This window comes from Heterodontus francisci, chromosome 13 (genome assembly GCF_036365525.1).
Source record: "Heterodontus francisci isolate sHetFra1 chromosome 13, sHetFra1.hap1, whole genome shotgun sequence".
Taxonomy (NCBI): domain Eukaryota; kingdom Metazoa; phylum Chordata; class Chondrichthyes; order Heterodontiformes; family Heterodontidae; genus Heterodontus; species Heterodontus francisci.
The window spans coordinates 25,741,298-25,755,659 of NC_090383.1; the positions used below are offsets into that span (position 1 = coordinate 25,741,298).

Sequence of the window (14,362 nt, forward strand, 5' to 3'; positions counted from 1 at the left end):
GAAGGCAACCAATTGATGAATGTGCAATGGGCAGATGTTTGGTTGCAGGACTGCTTTGTATCAGTGGGGGTGATGGGGGGAATAATGGGCCAAGGGATGTGATAGTTAGTTTGGTGCAGAGTGAGTGATTAACTGAACCTTTGAGGTATTAAGGAATTTCTAACAACCAGAGCAGAAATGTGGGTGGCTAGTGTGGCATTGGAGGCCTCAGCTTCATCTTCCACCTCTTCCTCCTCTCCATTGGCATTCTCATCAGATGCTTAGTGATCAGCAGTTTGTTCTTCCTCTACCCCTTGTCCTCGCCACTGCGCTAGGTTTTCTTTGGGCAACTGATATAAGGAATAATTTTCACTTTGGGCAATGATGTAAAATCATGATATCAAATTAGCCGCCCCTTATAGAACCCAACTGATTTCCCTGCCATTGATTTCATTGTTGTGTATTTACCAAGTGAAACTAACATGAGGTCTTAACTGGGAGCAGCTATGTTGGAAACTTTAATTACACCTCCCAACAGAGAGGGCAGCAGAAAGGCAGTATACAAAAGATATTACAATATATCACAATTGTAAAGGAAAATCAGGCATGGTGTATAAAGGGCAGCTAATTCGATATCACTGTATTACCATCATTACCCAAAGTTAAAATTACCCTCATAGTCTTTCAGATAGGTTGGGGAGGGAGATCTCTGTCTTGGTCCATGAAAAAATGTCAATATTTGCAGGGATCCCTTGTAGTGTGGTAATATTAACTGGAGGATTCCAGAGAGTCCCACATAACAGAAAGGTTTGAAAGCCACTTCACTAAATAGATACACATTGATGCATTATCCTCAGTTAGACAAACTGCACAGGGTCTGCCCAGGAGCCCCTCCATGTGTTCAAAAACAATCACCTTTGGTGGACCTATAAATGTTCACTTAGTATGAGGAGAACAGTGACTGAGTCTATACGCATGAGTGGCCACAATAACTGTAATATCTCATCCTGAACCTTAGAGTGTTGAATGTAAGCAGTGAAGTCCTACTTGCAATAAAGTCTACTTTTGTTTAAGAAGTGACTGAATCGCTAATTGTCACACATTGTTGAATGATTCCAAGGTTATTGAAATCAGAGGTCATGGTTTCATCCACTATGGCTGGTCTCATACTTGCCTGAGGAAATTTGTAGTGCAGCCACATGGGGCTGGATTTTATGGAGGAGGTAGGGCTCCTGGCACTGAGCTGAAAAAGTGGGGAGAACCCCGCCTCAGCCTTTTCGCACCCCTCCCCTACCTATCCCTCCCGGCACACTCCTCCATTGTTCTGGAGGTGATGGTTCCAGTGCCGGGATCCCCATTGCTTTAAAGAGAGGGATCCCTGTTACCAAGAGCTGCCAGCCAATCACAGGGCTGGCAGCTCAGCAGTACTGGCAGGGTGGCCACTGCTGTTACTGCAGAGGCCTTGGACCCAAGCCCAGTGCTGGAACCCCGGACCTTAAGTAAGTGAGGCGGGGTTGCTGGGGCCAGGCCAGAAGGCCCTGGTGAAGGTGGGTGGGGAGAGGGGGGGGGCGGTGGTGGGGAACGGTGGTGGTCGTAAAGTCCGGGGAGGGGGTGATGTTCCTGGGAGATGCATTGTTTCCCAACTGGGGTCCTCTGTGGGCCACAGATTGCCCACAGAGGAGAGACCACCCCCTCCAAGACTGCAGGGAGGGCACCTCGTTTTTACAGCGCCCTCCTCATGTGGCGGAGGCCCCCTCCGCACCCCCCCATCCGCCACTGGTTAGTTCCCAGTAGCAGAGGGAAAGGCCCTTAAGTGGCCATTAATACGTCACTTAAGTGCCTCAGTTGGCCTCTGGGCAGGAAGGCTGTCGTTGGCCTATCCCATCCCCAAGAAAATCACTTGGTGACAGGGCGGCAATGGGCCCTCCCCCACCCTGCCCACCCCCCCCTCCCACCACCCATCATGATTCTATGGCAGCCCCCCCCAACTCTGACCTGCCTCAGGAGAGCCCATAAAATCCAGCCCATGATCATCTAGTCACATGAAACCTGTGAGCATTTTCTTCCATTACTTTTCACATAATATTTTACTTAACAGGTTGCTTATTTATTAGGGCCACTTTGCCAGTTTCCTTGACAGCCCTCCTTTTACTAAGTACTGCTTTGATAGTTGGCCAACTGCCTGTGTGTGGAGAATGCAATCTGGAAGTTAAAGGGAAATTAGTCACCACAGTGATTCCTGTTGTCTGAAGGAGGGTCATGTGCATACTTAAAGGACTCATCCTGAAAACTCTCTTCAACAGGAAACTGATAGTTTGGAAAACAACTGCCAATAGTTGTTGGAGCACAGCTTTTTGGAAAGGTTTAACAAGTACCCACCGACTGATCTTTTATGAGTTGCTTATCACCTTTTTTTAAAAAATTGCTTGAAAAGAGACTAAATCCAACTTATGTGTGTGGGAGACCATTCTTTGAGAAGAAGTAATCCAGGTGATGTTGATTTGAATATTGTTGCTAATTACTTATTTCTCATCCGTATTGTAAGCTGTGTCTTATGGGAATATTAGACCTGGAAAGAGTCCTTTACTGTAAATTCTCCAGTTCCCGAGCTAAAGTGGTGGGATCTGGCAAACAGCTTAATAATTGCTAACTTCTCACCAGGCCCATTTTTCAGCGTTGCATCTAGATCCTTATGCATGGCAAACTTCCAGCCTGTTGAAGGGTTGCAGCTGGGTCAAGGTCCTTGAACTCCCAACCTAATAGCATTGTGGGAATATCTTCACCACATGGACTACAGCGGTTCAAGAAGAAGGCTCACAATTATCTTCTCAAGAGCAACTAGAATGAGTAATAATTGGTGACCTTGCTAGTGACGCCCGTATCTTGAGGATGAATTCTTTCAAAAGCGATAGTTGCAGCTTGGCTTCACAGATTTTCCATTGCTAATCATACATATCCAGACTGTGTCAGGGATCTCTCAACTTATAATTGAAAGCCTTGGGACTTACAGATCTTCAAAGGACTTCAGACATTAAATCATTGTAACACAACCTAGCGATATGATGCATGGCCACGCACTGGCATACAGGATGGGCCGTAGGTTGGATGTATGTCTGTCACTGTGAATGTACTGCTTCAATTTACAACATCTGAAGACCACTTCTACTCTTGCAAAACTTAATAGTACAGAATACAAGAAACAGACCTGAATTGGAAGAGAGCGCAGAAATTACATCTTCTATTCTTTGAAGGAACCTGTTGTCGACATCCTCCCACATAGAGCATGGAGGCAGTAGGTGAAGATGAAGTCATAGGCCTCCCCAAGCTCCCCAGTACCATCATCTTCTGAAGTGGTGTGGATATGTAGTGGAAATCCTATGTCGGAATTTAGTGTCAATAAACAAGTCTGTTCTTCACTTTGGGCATGTTATTCCAGATTACTTTGAGCACAAGGTCTTACAATGATGCTGAGGAAGTGTGGATTTGCTTATTGAACCTGGCTTTTGCTTTGGGCACAAGAACTAGGCCTTGTACAAGCCTGAATTGTAGCACGTTTGTTCAGCAGCCCAGCATTTCATGGAAATTGAGCAGCCCATAAACTGTAAAACAGGTTGCTATTTCGCAATGAGCATATTTTGTTACTACTGGCATCTGGAAAGACCAATTTTACTGCCACTCGTGCACTATGTACTTCAGGAAATTGCAACAGTGCAGTGAAATTGTCAGCCATGTCATGCTGCTGTTGCTATTCAGTAAGAAAAGAGATGAAAATGATGAACACTATCAGTCATCTGTTTAATACACATGTGGCCAGTAAGTTGACTGTTACTGCTGATGATTCCCATTCTAGCTTGGAAGAAATTAAAGGCAGTAAAATTGAGGACAATTCTGTTCTGATGCAGAGCAAAAAAAAAGTAAACTGAAAAATAACATTAAAAATGCAGTAAAAAGTTTTTTAAAAATGAACTCACATCAGGATTTTGATACAGTAAATAAGGAGAAACTGATTCCACTGGCAGAGTGTCAATAACTAGAAGTCTCAAATTTAAGATAATGGACAAAAGACTCAGAGGGGAGATGAGGAGACATTTTCTTAAGTAGTGACTTGTTTTGATCTGGATTTAGTGCCTGAAAGTGGGGTGGAGGTAGCTTCAATCATAGCGTTCAACGGGGAATTGATATATACTTAAACAGGAAACTTCTGTAGGGTTTTGGGGGACAAACAGGAAAGTGGTACTAATTGGATAGCTCTCTCATAGAGCCGGCATTTGCATGATGGACCAAATGTGGGAGCTGGTGGACTCCACTGTAGTTCCTAGTGACCACATCTGTAGCAAATGTTGGCTGCTCGAGGAACTCCGGCTCAGAGTTGATGAGCTGGAGTCTAAGCTTCGGACACTGCGACACATCAGGGAGGGGGAGAGTTACCTGGACGCTGTGTTTCAGGACACAGTCACACCCCTTAGACTAACTACCTTGAATTCGGCCAGTGGTCAGGGACAGGAGAGTGTGACTATAAGTGAGGCAAGTAGAGGGATCCAGGACGTAGTGTTGCAGGAGCCTCAGCCCTTGTCCTTGTCCAACTGGTTCGAGATTCTTGCTTCCTGTCTGGACGAGAGCAGAGACTGTAGGGAGGACGAGCAAACTGACCACAGCACTGTGGTACAGGGAGCCATTCAAGTGGGGGGGGGAGAAAACAGAAAGTTGTCATAATCGGGGATAGTATAGCTAGGGGCCTAGACACTGTTCTCTGTGGCCAGGATCGAGTGTCCTGAAAGCTGTCTTGCCTACCTGGTGCCAGGGTTCAGGATATCTCATCTGTGCTGCAGAGGAACTTGGAGTGGGAGGGGAAAGATCCAGTTGTTGTGGTCCACATAGGTACCAACTATATAGATAGAATGAGGATAGAGGTTCTGCTGAGGGAATATGAGCACTTAGGGACTAAATTAAAAAGCAGAACCAAAAAGGTAATAATCTCTGGATTACTACCTGAGCCATGAGCTAATTGGCACAGGGTCAATAAGATTAAAGAGGTAAATGCGTGGCTCAAAGATTGGTGTGGGAGGAATGGGTTTGAATTCATGGGACATTGACACCAGTACTGGGGAAGGAGGGAGCTGTTCCGATGGGACGGGCTCCACCTGAATCATGCTGGGACCAGAGTCTTGGCGAATCGCATAACTAGGGCTGCAGATAGGGCTTTAAACTAAATAGTGGGGGGGGAGGGTTCAGTTGCATGGAAAGATAGGAAGTAAAAGTTAAAGGAGAAGGTAGGAGTGCAGGTTAGTGATGAGGCTGATTGTTACCAGAAAATAAAAGGTAGGGATAGAACATGTGAACGTCATATGCAGCAAGGAATTGTACAAGAATAGGGAAATTTGACATTAGAACAAACTTAAAGGCTTTGTATCTGAATGCACAAAGCATTCAGAATAAAATTAATGAGTTAACAGCGCAAATAGAGACGAATGGATATAATTTAGTGCCGATTACTGAGACGTGGTTGCAAGGAAACCAGGTTTGGGAATTGAATGTCCAAGGGTACTCTGTATTTTGGAAGGATCAGCAGAAAAGAAAAGGAGGTGGTGTAGCTTTGTTAGTAAAGTAACAAATCAGTGCTGTAGTGAGAAATGATGTAGGCACTGGAGATCAAGACGTAGAATCAGTCTGGGCAGAAATAAGAAATAGCAAGGGAAAGGAGTTCCGCAGTGGGGCACAGTATAAACCAGGAAATACTGGGGGTTTGTAAGAAAGGTACGGCAATAATCATGGGTGATTTTAATATGCATATAGACTGGATTAATCAAATTGGCAAGGGTAGCCTCGAGGGAGAGTTCATTGAATGTATTAGAGATTGTTTTTTGGAGCAATATGTTGTGGAACCAACCAGGGAGCAGGCTAGTCTAGATTTTGGTATTATGTAATGAGGTGGGATTAATTAATGATCACATAGTTAAGGATCCTCTAAGGAAGAGTGATCAAAGCATGCTAGAATTTCAAATTCAGTTTGTGGGTGAGAAACTGGAGTTCCACACTAGCGTTCTGGAGTTAAACAAAGGTAATTACATAAGCATGAGGACAGATTTGGCCCTAGTGGACTGGGCAGGAAGACCAAAAGGTAGGACAGTTGATGAGCAGTGGCAGATGTTTAAGGAGATATTCAATTCCTCCCAACTGAAAGATATTCCAGACAGGAAGAAAGATTGTAAGAGGGGGTCGCTTCTCGGCCTTTTGACTAAGATCAAGTGTAGTATCTGTTCTTATCAGTGCTTACTTGATTTAGAAGAGACCATGATCATTGCCTTTTGATCCTGGGGAAGCTTTGAGTAAAATGGCTATAACCAATCTTCGAGCTTCGGGCCAGGGAGTGCGCAACACCGTTCGGGTGGTCGTGAAGGACAAGGAAGGAGATGCACCGGTCGATCGCACCTTCTTCATCAAGAAAATTCTCTTCGATTGCTGCGGATTTCAAGCGACGGATGCTTCTGCCTGCAGGATTTCCCCAGCAGTGGATACTTCGACGTGACGTTCCGGAACGTGGCGGGATGCATCAAGTCCCTGAAGGCCTTCAAGGAGAAAGGGAACCAGGCGCCCCTGTCCATCCTCACAGCGGAGCCGCTCTTCACACTTCCGTCACAACGGGACCGGGTGGTGACGATTCACCTCGACAACCCCCATGTTCTGGTGGTGGATGTACTCACCTTAATGACCAGGTACGTTGAGGTGGCCAGCAGCAGCACTGATGTCAAGGACCCCTTTGGGATTTGGACCAGCAAGCGGCAGGTCAAAGTGACCTTGAAGGTCGATCCCAGTGGAGCCATCATCCACCCTCCCTCCAGCTTCGCTACCGGGGGAAGTCGAGGCTCCTTGGTCAACGCTGGGCAGCCCAGAGTTTGCCGCACCTGTGGCAAATCTGGTCACGTGGTGGCCAACTGCAGCACGGTTGTTTGCAAGAACTGCAAGGAGGAAGGCCATCAGACCAAGGACTGTAAGCAGGCTAAGTGTTGCAACTTGTGTGGTGCGGCAGGCCACCTCTACAAAACCTGCCCCAAACACTGCCTCAGTTATGCTCAGGCGGCAAGGTCCAAGGAAAGGCCGGAAGAAGGTTCGACGAAGGCGTCCGGTGTTAGAAAGGAGACCAGCAACCTTCTCCGCAGTGAGGAACTCCAACCTGAGAAGGAGAAGGAATGGGAGGCAGCTGAAACCAGCGACCCAGCACCTACCCTGCGCTCGGAAACCCCTCCTCCACAGATAGAATCAATGGAGGAGGAGGCAGCAGATGGACAATCAGGTCAGTGGCAATTGGTCCAGAGGAAAACCACAAAGAAAAAACATCCAAAAGCAGAACCGGCCGCCACCCAAACCAGTGGCAAGAGGAGGCTATCTTCTGAATCAGACTGCAACAACTCCTCTTCACTGGACGGGGGAATGCTAGAACGACAGCCCCTTCAAAAGAGGTGGCAGAACTCCAAGGAGATGGAAGATAAAGCATCCCAGCCCCCGGGCACTGGAAGCTGTGATGGGCCCGGCGTGCCCCAAAGCCAAAGCGCCACATGTAACGACGTGGCCAACGCATCTCAGCTCCGGGACACCGAGAGCAAAGACGCGTCTGGCGCACCTCAGCTCTGGGAGGCCGGGAGCAGTGATGTTTTCGAGGAGGAACAGATGGAAGCAGCTGAGGACAACGCAATCCTTGCTGACTACAAGACCCCCCCCCCGATGTCACCCCAGCAGAAAAACCCCTGCATGAAAAACCAGGAGGGGTTTCTGAGCCCAACCAACGTGAAACTGCTTGCGCACATGATGGGTATGCAGGAACATCCCGAAGGACTGGGACTAGCAAGGACAAATGGTATGGGAAGCAACAACTAACTTTAAAAAATGGGTGTAAGAATTGCTTCCATTAATGTGCGTAGCATTAAATCTACTACGCGATGTGTTTCAACCTTGGATTACCTTGCCAAGGTCAAAGCTGACCTACTGTTTCTGCAGGAGTGTGGAATACCACACCTCAGCACCTACAGGCGGTGGTCACGATGGTGGTCCCACGGGCCATCGATCTGGTCGGGGGGTAATGACTGCCGTTCCTCCGGCCTGGGTATTCTGCTGCGGGGAGGTAACTTCACCATTTCCGAAGTTAAGGAGGTGGTGGGCGGCCGCCTCCTTGTAGCAGATGTGATGTACAACAACGCTCCGCTCCGGTTGATCAACGTGTACGCCCCGGTACAACGCAGCGAGCGGCTGACCGTCTTCCAGCAGCTCCCACTGCTGCTGGCGACGTCCCGGCCAGTCATCCTAGGCGGTGATTTCTACTGCATCATCGATGCGGCTGGACGATCCGGCAGTGACGACAGCAAACTGGACGCTACGTCCAGATTCCTAATAGAAACAGTTAAAGATGCCAAACTGCACGACGTCTTCAGCAAACCTGCAGACGGAGCGCAGCGCAGATACACATGGTCAAGATCGGACGGGTCTGCCCGTTCCAGGATTGACTTCCTGTTTGTGTCCCGTGCTGTCACGGTCGGATCCACCGACGTCAAGCCGGTGTTCTTCTCCGACCACTGCCTCTTACTGGCCGACTGTCACTTACAGGATGACCAGCGGGTTGGCAGAGGGACGTGGAAGCTCAATGCTACACTGCTGACCCCAGAGAACGTTGAGGAACTCAAAAGGGATTACAAAGGTTGGAAGACCGTGAAATCCCTCTTTGAGTCTCCAGTTCACTGGTGGGAAGCGATTAAGGAGAACATCAAGAGGTTCTTCATCCACAAAGGTGTTCAGAGGGCGAGAGAGAGACAGAGGGAAATGTCCCAACTCCAGAAAAGTATGCAAAATCTGCTCCGGTTGCAGTCAATGGGGGTCGAGGTCAAGGAGGACCTCCAAGAGGTGAAGAGCCAGTAGGCCTCGCTCTTTGCCAAGGAGGCCTCCAAGATCATCTTCCGGTCCAGAGTCCGCTCCATCGAGCAGGATGAGACGTGCTCGCATTACATCTTCCAAAAGGTACACAGAGAGAGCTCTGTTATCAGCAGCCTGAAGGAAGAAGATGGCTCGGTAACGTCTTTGCAGTCTGACATACTAAGGATCAGCAAATCCTTTTATGCTGGGCTGTATGACGCGAAGCCCACAGACAGCAGACCCTCCCAGTCCTTCCTGTCATCTATCACAGAGGTCTTAGATGACAGCAGGAGGGAGAGACTGGACAAGCCGCTAACTCTGGACGAGTTGACAAAGGCCGTCGAGTCCTTCGAGACGAGTAAAACTCCCGGAAGCAACGGCTTACCGGTCGAGTTGTACTCGGCCCTGTGGGACTGGGTCGGCCCGGACCTGCTGGAAGTATACGAGAGTATGCTCCTGGCCGGCAGCATGTCAGAATCCATGAGGAAAGGCATCATCACCCTCATCTACAAGCGGAAGGGGGAGAGGGTAGAAATCAGAAATTGGCGGCCCATCTCACTGCTTAATGTTGACTACAAGAATCTGTCCAAAGTCATAGCCAGTCGAGTCAAATCTGCTCTGGAGTTGGTGATCCACCCCGATCAGACCTGTACTGTACCCGGCAGGAATATCCCTGATAGTCTCGCGCTACTCAGGGATACAATCGCCTAAGTACGGGACAGGAGGGTGGACACCTGCCTCATCAGCCTGGACCAGGAGAAGGCTTTTGACAGGATATCACACACCTACATGATGGGCGTGCTTTCGAAAATGGAGTTTGGGGAGGGAATCTGTAATTGGATCCAACTGCTCTACACAAACATCAGTAGCGCAGTCTCAAAAAACGGGTGGGAATCGGAAAGTTTCCCGATCAAATCTGGAGTCAGACAGGGCTGTCCTCTCTCCCCGGTCTTGTTTGTTTGCTGTATTGAACCCTTTGCTGAGTCTATTAGGAAGGATGCGAGCATAAGAGGGGTGACAATTCCAGGCAGCGGAGGCACTCAGGTTAAAACCTCCCTGTACATGGATGACGTCGCCGTCTTCTGCTCGGATCCGCTGTCCGTGCGCAGACTGATGAGCATCTGCGACCAGTTCGAACTGGCCTCGGGAGCCAAGGTTAACCACGGCAAGAGCGAGGCCATGTTCTTTGGGAACTGGGCTGACCGATCCCTTTGTCCCCTTCACCGTCAGGTCAGATTACCTGAAGGTGCTGGGGATATGGTTCGGAAGGGCCGGGGCGTGCACCAAAACCTGGGAGGAGCGAGTAGCCACGGTACGACAAAAGTTGGGCATGTGGGGGCAACGATCTCTCTCCATTGTGGGTAAGAACCTGGTCATCAGGTGCGGGGCGCTCACGTTGTTGCTGTACGTGGCGCAGGTCTGGCCCATACCCCACTCCTGCGCTGTGGCAGTCACCCGAGCCATTTTCCGCTTTATCTGGGGATCTAAAATGGACCGGGTCCGGAGGGACACGATGTTCAAATCTCTGGACAATGGCGGGAAAAATGTACCCAACGTGGCCCTCATCCTGATGACCACCTTCGTGTGCGGCTGCATCAAGATGTGTGTAGATCTCCAGTACGCAAACTCCAAGTGTCACTACGTGCTGAGGTTCTATCTGTCCCCCGTGTTGCGAAGGATGGGCCTGGTCACATTGCCGCGGAACGCTCCATGCAGTTGGACCGTGCCGTACCACCTATCCTTCGTGGAGCAGTTTCTATGGGAAAACACCTTTGACCACCGGTCCATCAGGCACTGGTCTGCACGGAATGTCCTCAAGGTCCTACGGGAAAAGGAGATGGTGGATCCTGTCGGATGGTTCCCCGAGCAGACTGCCAAAGTCATTTGGTGGAATGCCTCATCACCAGCACTTTCAAACAAGCACCAAGATGTAGCTTGGCTGGTGGTGAGAAGGGCCCTCCCCATCAGATCCTTCATGCACGCCCGAAGTCTTGCCCCCTCTGCACAATGCCCCCGCGGTGGCTGTGGTGGGGAAGAGATGGTTGCCCACCTCCTCCTGGAATGTGTCTTTGCAAAGCAGGTGTGGAAAGAGATGCAGTGGTTTTTGTCGAGGTTCATCCCAAGGAGCTCTGTAACACAGGAGTCTGTGCTCTACGGGCTGTTCCCAGGGACACACACCGAGACAAACATCAACTGCTGCTGGAGGACTATCAATTCGGTGAAAGACGCCCTTTGGTCTGCCTGAAACTTGCTGGTCTTCCAGCGCAAAGAGTTGTCCACGACCGAATGTTGCAGACTGGCACATTCCAAGGTCCAGGACTACGTGCTGAGGGATGCACTAAAGCTTGGGGCAGCCGCAGCAAAGGCTCAATGGGGAAAGCCCACAGTGTAAGGTCCCCCCACCAAGCTGAACTGAGGGGCTGGATCCATGGGAAACCCCTCGAACTGTATCGGAGAAATTTTGTGTGCTGTAAATGTAAAAATGCATATGGCATGACAATGAAATGGAAGGGTTGTGAGGCAACTCATGATTGTATAGAAGGAAACTGATCACCTTTGCACTGTCTGTATTCTTTGACTTGATGCTGTTTTAAACTGTTTGGGAATGTAATTTTTACAGATTTTTATGAATAAAGTATATTTAGGGGAAAAAAAAAAGATTGTAAGCGGGAAAAACATCCATGGCTCAACAAGGAAGTTAAAGATAACATAAAGACAAAAACTAAGGCATACCATATTGCAAAGGCCAATGGCAGGCTGGAAGATTGGGAAACTTTCAAAGATCAACAAAGGGTTACTAAAAAAGTGATAAAAAGAGCAAAGGTAAATTATGAAAGAAAACTAGTGCAAAATATAAAAATGGATAGCAAAAGCTTCTGTAAGTATATAAAAGGGAAGAGAGTAGCTAAAGTGAATGTTGGTCCATTAGAGGATGTGACTGGGGAGTTAATAGTGGGGAACACAGAAATGGCGGAGACACTAAATCAGTATTTTGCCTCTGTTTTCACGGTGGAGGACACTAGTATCATCCCAATAGTAACAGGTAATGCAGAGGTTATAGAAAGGGAGGAACTTAGAACAAACATCATCACTGGGGAAAAAGCACTGAGCAAACTATTGGGATTGAAGGCAGTCAAGTCCCCAGGGCCCGATGGCCTACATCCTAGGGTCTTAAAGGAAGTGGCAGCGGAGATAGTGGCTCCATCGATTATAATATTTCAAAACTCCCTGGATGTGGGAAAGGTTCCAGTGGATTGGAAAAATGCTAATATCATGCCCTTATTCAAAAAGGGAGGGAGGCAGAAAGTAGGAAGCAATAGACCAGTTAGTTTAACATCTGTTGTTGGAAAATTGTTAGAATCCATTATTAAGGAAGTGATAACAGAACACTTAGAAAGTCAAAATGCAATCCATCAGAGTCAGCATGTTTTTATGAAGGGTAAATCGTGTTTGACTAATTTGCTCGAGTTCTTCAAAGATGTAACATGTAAAGTGGCTAATGGGGATCCTGTAGATTTAGTACATCTGGACTTCCCGAAGGCATTTGATAAGGTGCCGCACAAAAGGTTAATACGCAAGGTAAGATCACATGGGGTTAGGGGCAATTTATTAGCTTGGATAGAGGATTGGCTAACCAACAGAAATCAGAGAGTCGGGACAATTGGGTCCTTTTCTGGTTGGCAAGATATAACTAGTGGGGTGCCACAGGGTTCAGTCCTCGGGCCCCAACTATTTACAATCTATATTAATGACTTGGATGCAGGAATAGAAGGTACTATAGCCAAATTTGCAGATGACACTAAAATAGGTGGGATAGTAAGCTGCAATAAAGAAATAAGAAATTTACAAATGGATATGGATAGGTTTGGTGAATGGGCCAAAATTTGGCAGGTGGAGTTTAACGTGGATAAGTGTGAGTTTATCCATTTTAGTCAGAAGAATAGAAAGGCAAATTATTATCTAAATGGAGAGAAACTTCAGAGTGCTTCGGCGCAGAGGGATCTGGGTGTCCTCGTGCATGAATCTCAGAAAACTAGTATGCAGGTGCAGCAGGTAATAAGGAAGGCGAATGGAATTTTGGCATTTATTGCTAAAGGAATAGAATATAAAAGTAGGGAAGTGTTACTGCAACTGTACAAGGCATTAGTGAGACTGCACCTGGAGTATTGCGTACAGTTTTGGTCCCTTTACTTGAGGAGGGATGTCGTTGCATTGGAGGCAGTTTAGAGGAGGTTCACTAGATTGATTCCAGAGACGAGGGGTTTGTCTTATGAAGAGAGATTGAGCAGTTTAGACCTTTACTCTCTAGAGTTTATAAGAATGAGAGGAGATCAAATTGAGGTATATAAGATGATTAAGGGGATTGACAAAGTAGATGTAGAGAGGATGTTTCCTCTTGTGGGGCAATCTAGAATGAGAGGTCATAATTTTAGGATAAGGGGTAGCAGATTTAAAATAGAGATGAGGAGAAATTACTTCTCTCAAAGGGTCGTGAGTCTGTGGAATTCACTACCCCAGAGTGCGGTGGATGCTGGGACATTGAGTAAATTTAAGGTGGCGATAGACAGATTTTTAATTAGTAATGGGTTAAAGAGTTATGGAGAACAGGCAGGAAAGTGGAGTTGAGGCTGATGAGATTGGCCAGGATCGTATTGAATGGCGGAGCAGGCTCGACGGGCTGAATTGCCTACTCCTGCTCCTAGTTCTTATGTTCTTATGAATGACCTCCTTCTTTGCTATATTATTTTAGGATTAGGGCATAATATGTCCAGAGGAGATAGGCTTTAATATTATATTTTTAATTGCAGTTAAAAAATATTGTACCAATTTTGCAAGTCTACAGAATTGGGGTTGTACTTGTTGCTGGTCTAAATGCAGCCACACTGGCAGCAGGGAGAGCTGGGCTTGTTGAATTGTGTTGCTCACCATTAAAGGGGAATTTAGCAGTGTGAAGGAGCATAATAGCTGTGTTGAGGGAACACATTATCTCCTTATCAAAATGTGTGTAATGAGGAAACAGGAAAGCCATTTAGTGGGTAAAGTAACCTAATGGGTACAATACTGAATGGCCAACCCAAGGGTTATGGGTTCCCATGATGGCATGTTGCGATAATTGAATTAAATAAATCTGATCATATGTGGGTCCCCCAGAAAAATAATCAAAGCATGCTGCTCTTTTGTTGTATAAAGACCAAACTGGTTCACTAATACCCTTCAAGAAGGGAAACCACTGCCCTTACCTGGTCTGGTTTACATGTGATTCCAGTTCCACGCTATGCAGTTGATACTCAATGCCCTCAGGGAAATTAGGAATGGGCAATAAATACTAATTTGCAAGAGTTTCCCCATCCCAAGAACAAATAAAATAAAGAAACTACAGAAAACATTCAACAAATCAGGCAGTATCTCTAAAGAAAGGAAAAATGTTAACATTTCAGACATAGCTCTTCCTCTGTTCATATATAAACAAAATTTATATTTGTGT

The 14,362-nt window shown here is 47.2% G+C and overlaps 1 pseudogene; it reads left to right on the plus strand.

The window, feature by feature from the left end:
• Positions 1–6,194: 6,194 nt before the first annotated feature.
• Positions 6,195–6,303, plus strand: LOC137376845 (U2 spliceosomal RNA; annotated as a pseudogene).
• The last annotated feature ends 8,059 nt before the right edge of the window (positions 6,304–14,362 follow it).